General features: G+C 42.9%; 1 protein-coding gene across 4 annotated transcripts in view; it reads left to right on the top strand.

Annotated features, from left to right (window-relative positions):
- Window positions 1-12,196, top strand: part of PRKCD (protein kinase C delta) — a 185,230-nt gene that overhangs the window by 53,766 nt on the left and 119,268 nt on the right. For 3 of the 4 annotated variants that reach the window (XM_033926562.1, XM_033926560.1, XM_033926559.1), the window contains exon 2: window positions 9,593-9,653. The exons of the other annotated variant lie outside the window; for it this stretch is intronic. The gene's annotated coding sequence lies outside the window, so the exon portion shown is untranslated. The remainder of the gene's footprint in view (window positions 1-9,592; window positions 9,654-12,196) is intronic. 4 annotated transcript variants of the gene reach the window in all.

Consider the following 12,196-nt stretch of genomic DNA (forward strand, 5'->3'; position numbering starts at 1 on the left):
TTTTTGTCTTTTTATGAGACCTCAGGACTACCACTCCTCCGTCCCACCAAGGTGTATATACGGGAAGTACAAGCAGTGAAATCCTCACCGGTCTCTTCAAAGTTTAAATACCATGCATTTCTTAGTGTGTTATTACTTAACTTAGTAATGGTGATTATCTTGTTTTTCATACTGACCGAACGGTAAGACCCGACATGTTTCACTGAAGTTTCGTCAGGGGTCTACCCTCTCAAACCATTACTTGCTGATCTAAATACAACTTTAAATGGAAATAATTCCTGACTTACAACTACCGCAGCTGTGCACCTCAAATCCATTAGTGTTGTGAGATGCCGGTTGCGTCTCAAGGGCTCCATTTTATTTACCTCCCACTACAGGACCTCCCCGAGACGTGATAGGCTCAACCCGGAAGAAACCACCCCCTGCCCTTCTAGGGGGGAGGAACTCTCTGATGTTGCTAAAAAAACTATATATAACTATATGTAACAATATATTGAAACAAACGACCCGGTTCAAAACATTGATGACCATTCAATTTCTAGGTTTAACTCATGGGGAACCACCGTATTCAATCTATGAATCCATCTTTCAAGTTCAGTTCTCTTTCCACATTACTTTGGAGTTAGACACCTTTCTTTTGCAGAATTGCACCTAAGAAGATAGATGCCTATCACCCAATTAATTATTATTTTTTTCAATTATGAGCTTGTTAAAGCTCATAAATCGAAGCCAATTTACCCATTAAGTTAGGTGTCTAACTTTAGGTACCTATTTATTTAGGCGCGTTTCTTTGGTCACCTCTAATAGAATTTTCCCCTTCGTGTTTATCAGAATGATTGTGGAGATACACAGCTGGTTGCCTCATCTGACTTCATGGCATTCATTTTGGTTTGTGTAGGTGCACTGTTCTTACAGTAGGAGCCCTGACTAGTATAGCTGTGAATATAAAGCTCACTGACTTTCCTATCTCTCGACTTGTAACTATCTGATCGCTATTATCCAATGCACTCTAGTCGGGGTTTCAAAGTCTCTGTCATGCGTATTCATTGTGGATATCCTGAAATCCCGGCTGTCCAGGTGGTCCCTGAGGACTGGGTGGAATACCACTGCTCTAGAATGTTATTGTAATGGTTGATCTCAAATCTTATTGTTAAGCGCAATTTTATTTTAAAAATTTCTTCCCCGCTTAATGCCTAAGCGAGTTACAATAAAAATATAAATAATCAAGATTTCTTCAAACATATTAGAACACTAAATGTCATCCTGTCCTGTTCTTCCAAAATCTCAAAAGAAGCACATTCAATAAAAACTAGCATAACGTTAATAAAAAGTTTGCACAGTACAAACTATAAATTAAATTAATCATCAAAACTAATAATAAGCTTTAACAAATAAATACGTTTTCAACTGCTTTCTAAATGACGCTTTCTCTCTGCGCAATGAATCCTTATTGACAATTGTGGGGTATAAGAAACTCTATGGTATGGTATTTTTGTTTTTTAGTCACATTATTAGTGCCACATAAATATTTTTCAAAAAACAAAATATAATAACAAACACAAAAAAACATTAAAAAATATGTAAAGGATATATTTGTGTTATGAGAGCAGATAGTAATTTGTTTTGTTTTGCATTATATTTTATTTTCTGCTTAACTTTACCTTTCTGTACAAGTTTATACTTAATATGGTAATTGAAAAATGATAAATAAAAACAAACAAAAAAAATATGTAAAGGAAGTGTGCTCAGTACTCCTACTCCCCGGTCAGTAAACAAGACCAATGGTTAAAGGAACCATCATGTTCCCTCTATATTCAACTATTACCATATATAAACAATAATCTCAATTAAAAATGACAAAAAATATCACTTGTCTGTGAGTTGACTTGTTGGTATAGAGATGGTCAAGAGTTGCGGGAACATTCTGTGGCGCTAATAATGTGATTAGTATATTGTGGGCATTGTGCTAATCAATTCTCCCCATTTTTGTATAATTTCTGTTTTTTATCCATCATTGTACTTCATTATCAAATATGTAGGAATGTGGGTTTTTTTCCTTTGTTGTAAGAAGAGGATAGAGAGAGTGAGCCTTAGCAAAGAATGAGCAGCCACCAAATACCGGCTGTATTTACTCATAGATTACTAGACAAAGAGAGTCATAATAAAAAAAAGTTACTTTATCTGTTTAGACAGCTGGTGTTTCATTAATTTGACTTTGTACGGCTGTGAGCTCTGTTGACTCTGGAAGGTGATATAATATGCTAAACAGCTCTCCTAGTTTGACCAGTTCCTCTTAGAGCATTTCTGTGTATTTATTTATAGCTGCTGTGGTGGGCTCTCCTCCACCTAAAAATATTTTGCTGATAATATGAGTTATTCCACCATGAGGCTAATTTTCAAAGCACTTAGGCACACAAAGTATCCTCGGCTTCTGTGATACTTATGGGGAAATTCTAGAAATTCTAGTGCCTAAATTTAGGGGTAGGCGGCTTATCGGTGCCTAAGTTAATTAACAAGCACCATTAAAACAGCAAAAAATGGCACCATTTAAAGTGCCTACTGGCGCCTAAATAATACGCACTGGAATTGCGCCAACTTAGGCGCTTTAGGCCGCCAAATGCCATTATGGGCATGCCTAATGCCTTAAGTGGCATTAGGCGGTCTAAAGTGCCTACATAGGCCTGATTCATGACAAAGATAGGTGCTCACATTGTTCGTCCCCACATGCATCACCACCGCCATATCTTCTTCTACACTGTTGAGGATCCTGTCGATGCGGCTCACAGAGGTCTATTGTTTTATTATGAATGTTGTGTTCTCTGTTGCTTTGATTACAGTTTCTTATTAGTTGAAGTATAAATTCAATATATAAAATAAACAAATATAGAAACTAGACTTAAAACACTCCATCTTCAGAATTTGGCTGCTACTGTAGCAGAACTCTCAAGAATGAACCTCTGTGACCTTGAAATTTCATGCATTACATCATTATCTTTTGGTCATGTAGAAGACATCATTGTTCTTTGTCCTTACTCGGACTGGAAGAGAATCATCAGTGGGGTGCCGCAGGGCTTGGTGCTTGGACCTGTGCTCTTCAACATCTTTATAAACAATCTGGACATTGGTACGACAAGTGAGGTGCTTAAATTTGCGGACGATACGAAGTTATTCAGAGTAGTGAAGACACAGGGGGATTGCGAAGATATGCAACGTGACATAATCAAGCTCGAGGAAATAGCTCCATCATAGTCTGAGGAGGCTCAGAACAGGTGGCTCACCCTCTCTGCAACTCAGGTAATAAATTGAAGTAAAACTAAAGAAACGGTGGACTAACACAGCCCCACATGGTTGTAATTCAGTGTGGTCCAATTTATATTCTGGATAATGACCACCAAGTAGCAGCACTGAACATGACTAATTGGCGCCCTCTGTGGCTACTTTCTGGAATAGGCCAAGGGACTTCTACGAGATCTTTTTACTGGATTAATTCCTGGAGCTACGATTTATTTGAATATTTTCTATCATGGATTATAGCTGCAGGCCTCAACAGGGCTGGAAGGAGAATAGGAGACACAGGAACAAAACTTTTCACCACCCGCGAGAACGATGTAACGTTCTGGAAGCACCGTTGGAAGCACCCCTTCCAACAGATGAGGTTCAACGTGGATGCATGTCGGTAACAAAAATCTCATGCACGAATACAGGATGTCCGGGGCGGTACTTGGAGAGACCTCCCAGGAAAGGGACTTGGAAGTTCTGATCAACAAGTCGATGAAGCTGTTCATACAATGTGCGGCGGCAGCAAAAAGGGCAAACAGAATGCTAGGAATGATAAAGAAGGGGATCACAAACAGATCAGAGAAGGTTATCATGCCGCTGTACCGGGCCATGGTACACCCTCACCTGGAGTACTGCGTCCAGCACTAGTCGCCGTACATGAAGAAGGACACGGTACTACTTGAAAGGGTCCAGAGAAGAGCGACTAAGATGGTTAATCGAAAGATTAGAGAAACTGGACCTCTTCCCCCTCGAACAGAGGAGATTGAGAGGGGACATGATCGAAACATTCAAGGTACTGAAGGGGATAGACGTAGTAGATAAGGACAGGTTGTTCACCCTTTCCAAGGTAGGGAGAACAAGAGGGCACTCTCTAAAGTTGAAAGGGGATAGATTCCGTACAAAAGTAAGGAAATTCTTCTTCACCCAGAGAATGGTAGCAAACTGGAATGCTCTTCCGGAGGCTGTTATAGGGGAAAACACCCTCCAATGATTCAAGAGAAAGTTAGACAAGTTTCTGCTGAACAGGAATGTGCGCTGGTAGGGCTAGTCTCAGTTAGGGTGCTGGTCTTAGACCAGAGGGCCACCGCGTGAGCGGACTGCTGGGCATGATGGACCACTGGTCTGACTCAGCAGTGGCAATTCTTATGTTCTTATGACCTATAATAAACAAATACACTTTTCTTCTAGATAAACATGTGCGATGGGCACATGCAAATGTAGCAAATCCGCTGCTGTCCATCGACCTCATTTGCACGTGTGTTTGGGGTTTTTTTTGGTTTTTTTAAATTGATTTGCTTTTTTGAATTCGCTATCAAAACGGCTGCATTAGCAGACCATCGCTTTATAACGTTGTTTTTTTGAGAATCCTGGCCTGAGTTGAGAAATATCGCCTTATAGCGGCCAGCTAGATGCGTGCACAAATGTTTAGTTAACTTCAATAATTGGTTGTTAGCACCCAATTACTTATAGTTAAGGGTAGAGAATGACTCAGTGGTTGTTACCCGTGGCAACAATGACAAAAAAAATGGTCACCATGAGTACGGGGACAAGGCCATTCACCGCCCCGTGGAGCTGTGAATGGCCTTGTCTCTGCAGTTAAGGGAGTGAGCATGTGCAGTGAATGAGCGCACGGTCCGGCAGCCCTCTCTCTCCTGCTGTCCATCCAGGCATCTCCCTCTCTTCCCCTTACCTTCCCTTTGTGGCGAATGTGATTTCTATAAGGCTATGCGTTCTATTGCAGCCGGAGCTTTGAAGTTGCATCGCATGTGGCTTCTGGAAAGGTCTCCTCTGACGCAACTTCCTGTTTCCGGTTGCATCAGAGAAGACCTTTCCAGCAGCCACAAGCGATGTGACTTCAAGGCTCTGGCTGCAATAGAACGCTTAGCCTTGTAGAAATTGCATTTGCCACGAAGGGAAAGGGAGGGAGGGAGATGCACGACCGGCCAGTGGGAAGGAGCTGCTGGACCGCACGAAGGATGCGGGGGGTGGGGGGGGGGGGTGAAGAGAAGAAGACACTGAAGCTGCCTGAAGGGAACTGGGGAAGAGAACGAGGGGAGAAGATGCTGGGAAATGGGGACGAGAGTGGGGAGAAGACTCTGGGAAAGAGGTTAGATTAAGAATATTTGTCTCACTATCCCCTTTTGACTCTTCCCTATCAATCTCCCCTACCTTTTCTCCCTACCTCCCTTCCCCAATCCCATCCACTTTAGTTAACTCCTACTTAAAGAACAATGTTCTTCTCTCTAGGTTTGTGGGGATGGGGCGGTGATGGGGACCGAGCTTGCGGTGATGGGATGGTGACAGGGACCAAGCCCACGAGGATAGGACGGTGATGGGGCGAGCTCGCGGGGATGGGGACAAATTTTTTTTCCCCGTGTCATTCTCTAGTTAAGGGCTCACTACTCAGACTGGAAGCACATCTTGAGTGCGCAAATCTGGGCACCATATATAGAACCCAGAGGTTTATTCACAGATTTCCAGTCATGCTCTTAGTCCTTCAGCAGCTTGTCCTGGAATGACTTTAGGTTTGTCTGGCTTTTCATGTGCTGTCAGTCTGTTGTTAATCATTCCCTAATCCCTTCTTTGTCCAGTTTGTTTCGATTAGATGGTAGATCTGTTCGCAGTGCTATAAAAATGGTTAGTAGTTATAACAGGTGGCATAGGAGCCAGTTCTGTGGGTGCTGGGGCACTCCCAATATTGGAGAAAGCTCCTTGGCTATGTGCAGGAAGAGGTAATTTCCATTGGGTTTATCACCCGCAATAATTTTGAAAGTTGTCTCCCATGTTAGGTGAACATAAGCAATGCCTCTGCTGGGTCAGACCTGAGGTCCATCATGCCCAGCAGTCTGCTCACACGGCGGCCCAACAGGTCCAGGACCTGTGCAGTAATCCTCTATCTATACTCCTCTGTCCCTTTTTCCAGCAGGAAATTGTCCAATCCTTTCTTGAACCCCAGTACCGTACTCTGCCCTATTACTTCCTCTGGAAGCGCATTCCAGGTGTCCACCACACGTTGGGTAAAGAAGAACTTCCTAGCATTTGTATTGAATCTGTCCCCTTTCAACTTTTCTGAATGCCCTCTTGTTCTTGAAGTTTTCGAAAGTTTGAAGAATCTGTCCCTCTCTACTCTCTATGCCCTTCATAATCTTGTAAGTCTCTATCATATCTCCTCTAAGTCTCCTCTTCTCCAGGGAAAAGAGTCCCAGTTTCTCCAATCTCTCAGCATATGAAAGGTTTTCCATCCCCTTTATCAGACGCGTCGCTCTCCTCTGAACCCTCTCTAGTAACGCCATATCCTTTGTGAGCCTGCCGGTGCCGGGTTTTGCAACTGGCTCCCGACCAGGGCTCAGCAAACACCGAGCTCGACGTGCCTTCAAATGAAGTTGAAGGTCCTGCTGGTTCTTAAGAGTAAAATAAAGTAAAAGGTCAGGAACACTAAAGTTTTTCAATAAACTTGAATCCAACTTTATTTTCCCAAGTAGCCCCTGCTACAGTTTAGTCTTTGAATTCAAACAAACAGAAAATCCGGGCTTACCAAAAACATCGCCCACACCTTTCTTGCAGGTAAGCGCCCCAGTGGCTGAGTTGTAGCTTTGCCCTAACAGTCCCACAGTTCAAAAGGGCAAAATAAGGCTACAAAAACTACCCAGCCTTTATACTGGTTCTTCACTAGGTTTTTAAACAGTCTAGAACACGCTGCCTAGGCCTGGTTTTTAACAGGCCTTCCCCAGCCAACTTAACAAACAGCTGGTGGGGGAGGGGAGTAGCAGAATCCACTTATTTAAAGCTTGCCAACAAAATTGGCCCCACAATCCCGCCCTGAAGATCTTCAGTGGATTCTCCCCACTACTACCCCTTTCACACGGTCAGCAACAAAGTCCCATCCAAACAGCAAAAAGGCAAAAAATAACAATGCCAAGAAAAAAAAACCACACTACATTCAATGTCCCAAAAATCAGGCACACCTACAGCGGTGAGGCTAGCACAGCTCACTTGGTCCCAGACTTGTGCTTCCAGGCAGTTCAAAAAGAAAAACCCCAAAATTCAAAACATAGAAAAAAGGTCAAGCGATTTCACTTAGCTTTCCTCCATGACTATGTCTTCCGGTTCCATGGCAGTATCCATAAACTCCATGGCAACTGGGCTAGCTGTCTGGCTGGCTTCAGGGACAGGAGCTGCCTCCAACATTTCAATGTCCTGGCCTTGTGTAGAGTCAGGAGCCCAGTCCTGCGAGCCTCCTTCCTGGGCTGACTCAGGGTAGACTGACTGCTTCCTCCTCAGTGCTACCTCAAGAGCACTGAGGCGACCACGCCCTGTTCTTTGAGGGGGCAGAGCAAACTGAAGCTTCTGCCTAGGTTTCCTAGTGTTTCTCATAAAACCCTGCAGCTGTGTGTTAGCTGAGCTAGTATAATCAGGCTGAGGCTGTCCCAGGCTGTTCCCCTCAGAATCCTCACCTCCCCAGGGTTCTGTAAACTGAGTTTCAAAGGGAAATGCAGAACTTTCCTTCTTCCTGGAGTCTAGCCTGTCACACTGATTGGCTCTCTTTAAGGCTAGCCTAGGTTTAGGCAAAGCCTTCCCTGGCACAAGCCGAGCTTTAGGGCTAGGGTTGTGACACCTTCTTAAGATACGGCGACCAATATTGGACGCAGTACTCCAGATGCGGACGCACCATCGCCCGATACAATGGCAGGATAACTTCGTTCATTCTGGTTGTAATACCCTTCTTGATTATGCCTAGCATTCTGTTTGCTTTCTTAGCGGCCGCTGCGCACTGTGCCGTCAGCTTCATTGTCATGTCCACCATTCCCCCAAGTCCCTTTCTTGGTGACCTCTATCTTCGCTGGTAATTGTAGGGTAAATCTGATGTGACAGTTTTGTAACTCAGGGGTCCATTTATTAAGGCGTGCTAACTGATTAGCGTGCGTTAAATTGGTTAGAGCACCTTAGTAAAAGGACCCCTCTGTGCAGTGTGGCATCATGGTCCTTCTCTGTGCGAGCTTTGAGAAAAAAAAATCATAGAAAAAATTATATAGATGGATATCATTTTAATTTAATCTGCGTCATTTTTCCATCATAAGACAGCCAAAGCGTTTTACAACCAGTCAACATATTCATCAACATGATTAATATAAAATAATTATATAAATCCCAAATCTTAAAAACAGGAAAAGACCATAGTCTGTTAGTGAGAGAGACATGGAGGAAGCCACTGCTTGTCCTGGATCGGTAGCATGGAATGCTGCTACTTCTTGGGTTTTGGCCAGGTACTAAGGACCTGGATTGGCCACCGTGAGAATGGGCTACTGGACTTGATAGATCATTGGTCTGACCAAGAAATGCTGTTCTTATGTTCTTAGTTACAAAAAGAAATTTTTGTGACATTTGTGTGGCAATCAAGTTGAATAACACACATGTGTTGGGAGTCTTTCCGATACTGTTGCTTATTTTGTAATTCCGCACTTAATATTTGAACATGCATGTGATCCAGGAGTTTAGAGACTTGCATTCCTCTTTGCACACCTCTTCAAAATCCCAGGAATGACAGGACCGTGTTCTCCCTCTGCATACCGAGCGAAAATGTTGTGGTCCATGAAAACCATGAAAAGACGCTTTTTATAATGATTGTAATGACTGGTCTGTGTCCACCAGAGTTTTCCCTTAACCACATTGAGAATGATCTCCATTTTTCAAGGAGATGTCCTTGGAATCCATAGGAGATAACAGTATATGAGGCTGCAAAGAGGAAATGAAGATGCAGGAGGTGAAATTCACTCAATCCACAAAAGTAAAAATGAGTGTTATGCTTCCTGTTAGCTTCATTTATTTGGACATACGAGATTGATATTGCATTGTTTGGGCTTTTTCTGTACCATGTCATTCTCCAAACAGAATATATCAACAGTTTGACTCCTGAGGAAGGCACTAAGGTGCCGAAACATAGACTGTGTTAAGTTTGATGTTTGTTTTTAGTGCAATAAAGTCCCAGTCAAAGCACCTCTTTCATCTCTACTTTTGTGGGTTGAGTGTGATATTTCATAGAGTTGTTTCTCCATTTTGTTTTATTTGGAGGTGAAATTCAAGCATTTCCTGTTTTATTTTTTTCTTTAAATCTTACAGGACCAAGAAAGCTGCTCTGAAAATGTGATTCAGGCTCTGTAAGGCCTAAATATTTGTAAAGGATTTTTATGGTTGCTTCAGAAAGTATTCTGTGTCCAGTACAGTCAGCCACCTTTTTCTGCCTCGTCGCACAGAAATTGTTAAAATGTTTTTATTTTATTTTACTTGCGTTAAGCCGTATTCTTCTCTTTTGAAGGTGTGGATCCCCGGTTCTTTCCCATCCTATGGTATCACTTGGCTGCGTGCAACAAGCCAAGGTAAGCTTTTGTTTTGGCTCGTGTCTTCATTAACAACACAGCATGTATACATACATAATCTTGGACAAACATTTCCAGCTATATGTCACACACAATTTAATTGTTATTTCTTGAACCTAAGCAATTGTTGGAATTTTTGGCAGCTCGAGAGAAAGATCCAACTATGATGGTAGATCAACCGGCTATCTCTGTATAGGATACATCTGCCTCGTTAGGTTTTTTTTCTTTTTCTATATTATTTCCTGCTTGAATCTAGCAATATTTTGTGGACTAAAGGATAATGCTTGTTTCCTCTGTCAAGGGGGTTTCCTGTATTTGAAGTACATACTTAAATGTTAAGTTGAAATTCTAAACAAAATAATAATAATCTGAGGCAAACTTGATTTTATTTTTATTTTTAATACCATGTTTTTGGTGTAGAATTCCAGTACATGAAATGGAGAACATAAGAACATAAGCAATGCCTCTGCTGGGTCAGACCAGAGGTCCATCGTGCCCAGCAGTCCGCACACGCGGTGGCCCAACAGGTCCAGGACCTGTGCAGTAATCCTCTATCTATACCCTTCTATCCCCTTTTCCAGCAGGAAAATGTCCAATCCTTTCTTAAACCCCTGTACTGTACTCTGCCCTATTACGCCTTCTGGAAGCGCATTCCAGGTGTCCACCACTCGTTGGGTAAAGAAGAACTTCCTAGCATTCGTTTTAAATCTGTCCCCTTTCAACTTTTCCAAGTGTCCTCTTGTTCTTTTATTTTTCGAAAGTTTGAAGAATCTGTCCTTCTCTACTCTCTCTATGCCCTTCATGATCTTATAAGTCTCTATCATATCCCCTCTAAGTCTCCTCTTCTCCAGGGAAAAGAGACCCAGTTTCTCCAATCTCTCAGCGTATGAGAGGTTTTCCATCCCTTTTATCAAGCGTGTCGCTCTCCTCTGAACCCTCTCGAGTAACGCCATATCCTTCCTAAGGTACGGAGACCAATATTGGACGCAGTATTCCAGATGCGGGCGCACCATCGCCCGATACAATGGCAGGATAACTTCTTTTGTCCTTGTTGTAATACCCTTCTTGATTATGCCTAGCATTCTATTTGCTTTCTTAGCGGCTGTTGCGCACTGTGCCGTCGGCTTCATTGTCATGTCCACCATTACCCCCAAGTCCCTTTCTTGGTTGCTCTCATTCAATAATATCCCTCCCATCGTATAGTTGTACCTCGGGTTTCTGTTTCCAACATGCAATACTTTACATTTCTCAACGTTGAACTTCATCTGCCATCTCGCCGCCCATTCCCCCAATTTGTTCAAGTCCCTTTGCAATTCTTCACATTCCTCTTTAGTCCCAGCTCCACTAAATAGTTTTGTATCGTCCGCAAATTTTATTATCTCACACTTCGTGCCTGTTTCTAGATCATTTATGAATATATTAAATAACAGCGGCCCGAGCACTGAGCCCTGCGGAACACCACTCGTGACCCTCATCCAGTCCGAGTAGTGGCCTTTCACCCCTACCCTCTGTTTCCTACCCGCCAACCAGTTTCTGATCCATCTATGTACGTCTCCGTCCACTCCATGGTTCTTCAGTTTCCGGAGTAGACGTTCGTGAGGCACCTTGTCAAAGGCTTTTTGGAAATCAAGGTATATAATGTCTATGGGGTCTCCTCTGTCCATCCGTTTGTTAATACCTTCGAAGAAGTGCAATAAGTTCGTTAGGCACGATCTCCCCCTGCAGAAACCATGTTGGGTTGTTTTCAAAAGTTTGTTTTGTTTCCAGATGTTCATCGATGTGTTCTTTAATCAGTGTTTCCGCCAGTTTCCCCAGAACCGAGGTCAAACTCACTGGTCTGTAGTTTCCCGGGTCACCTCTTGATCCCTTTTTAAAGATGGGCGTGACATTGGCTATCTTCCAATCCTCCGGGATCATGCCTGTTTTCAAGGATAGGTTGCAAATTTGCTGCAGTAGTTTCGCTATCTCCTCCTTTAATTCCTTCAGAACCCTGGGATGGATTCCGTCCGGACCCGGGGATTTGTCAGTTTTAAGTTTTTCTATCTGCCTATGTACATCATCAAGGCTCACTTCCATGGATGTTAATTTTTCTGCTTGATTTCCATTGAAGATTTGTTCAGGTTCCGGTATGTAGGTTGTGTCTTCGTTTGTAAATACAGACGAGAAGAACATGTTGAGTCTTTCTGCGACTTCTTTCTCCTCCTTCACCGCTCCCTTCTTGTCTCCTTCGTCCAGCGGTCCCACCTCCTCCCTAGCTGGCTGTTTCCCTTTAACATATCTGAAGAACGGTTTGAAATTTCGTGCCTCCCTGGCTAGCCTCTCTTCATACTCTCTTTTGGCTTTTCGAACCACACGGTGACATTCTTTTTGATACTTCCTGTGCTCCTTATGGTTCCCTTCAGTTTTGTCCTTTTTCCATTTCCTGAATGAATTTTTCTTATTGCCTATCGCTTCCTTCACTATTTTAGTCATCCATACTGGGTCTTTTGTTCGACCCTTTTTGCACCCCTTTCTGAATCTGGGGATGTGCAGATTTTGTGCCT

The sequence above is a fragment of the Geotrypetes seraphini genome, chromosome 17, assembly GCF_902459505.1.
Source record: "Geotrypetes seraphini chromosome 17, aGeoSer1.1, whole genome shotgun sequence".
In the NCBI taxonomy this organism is placed as follows: domain Eukaryota; kingdom Metazoa; phylum Chordata; class Amphibia; order Gymnophiona; family Dermophiidae; genus Geotrypetes; species Geotrypetes seraphini.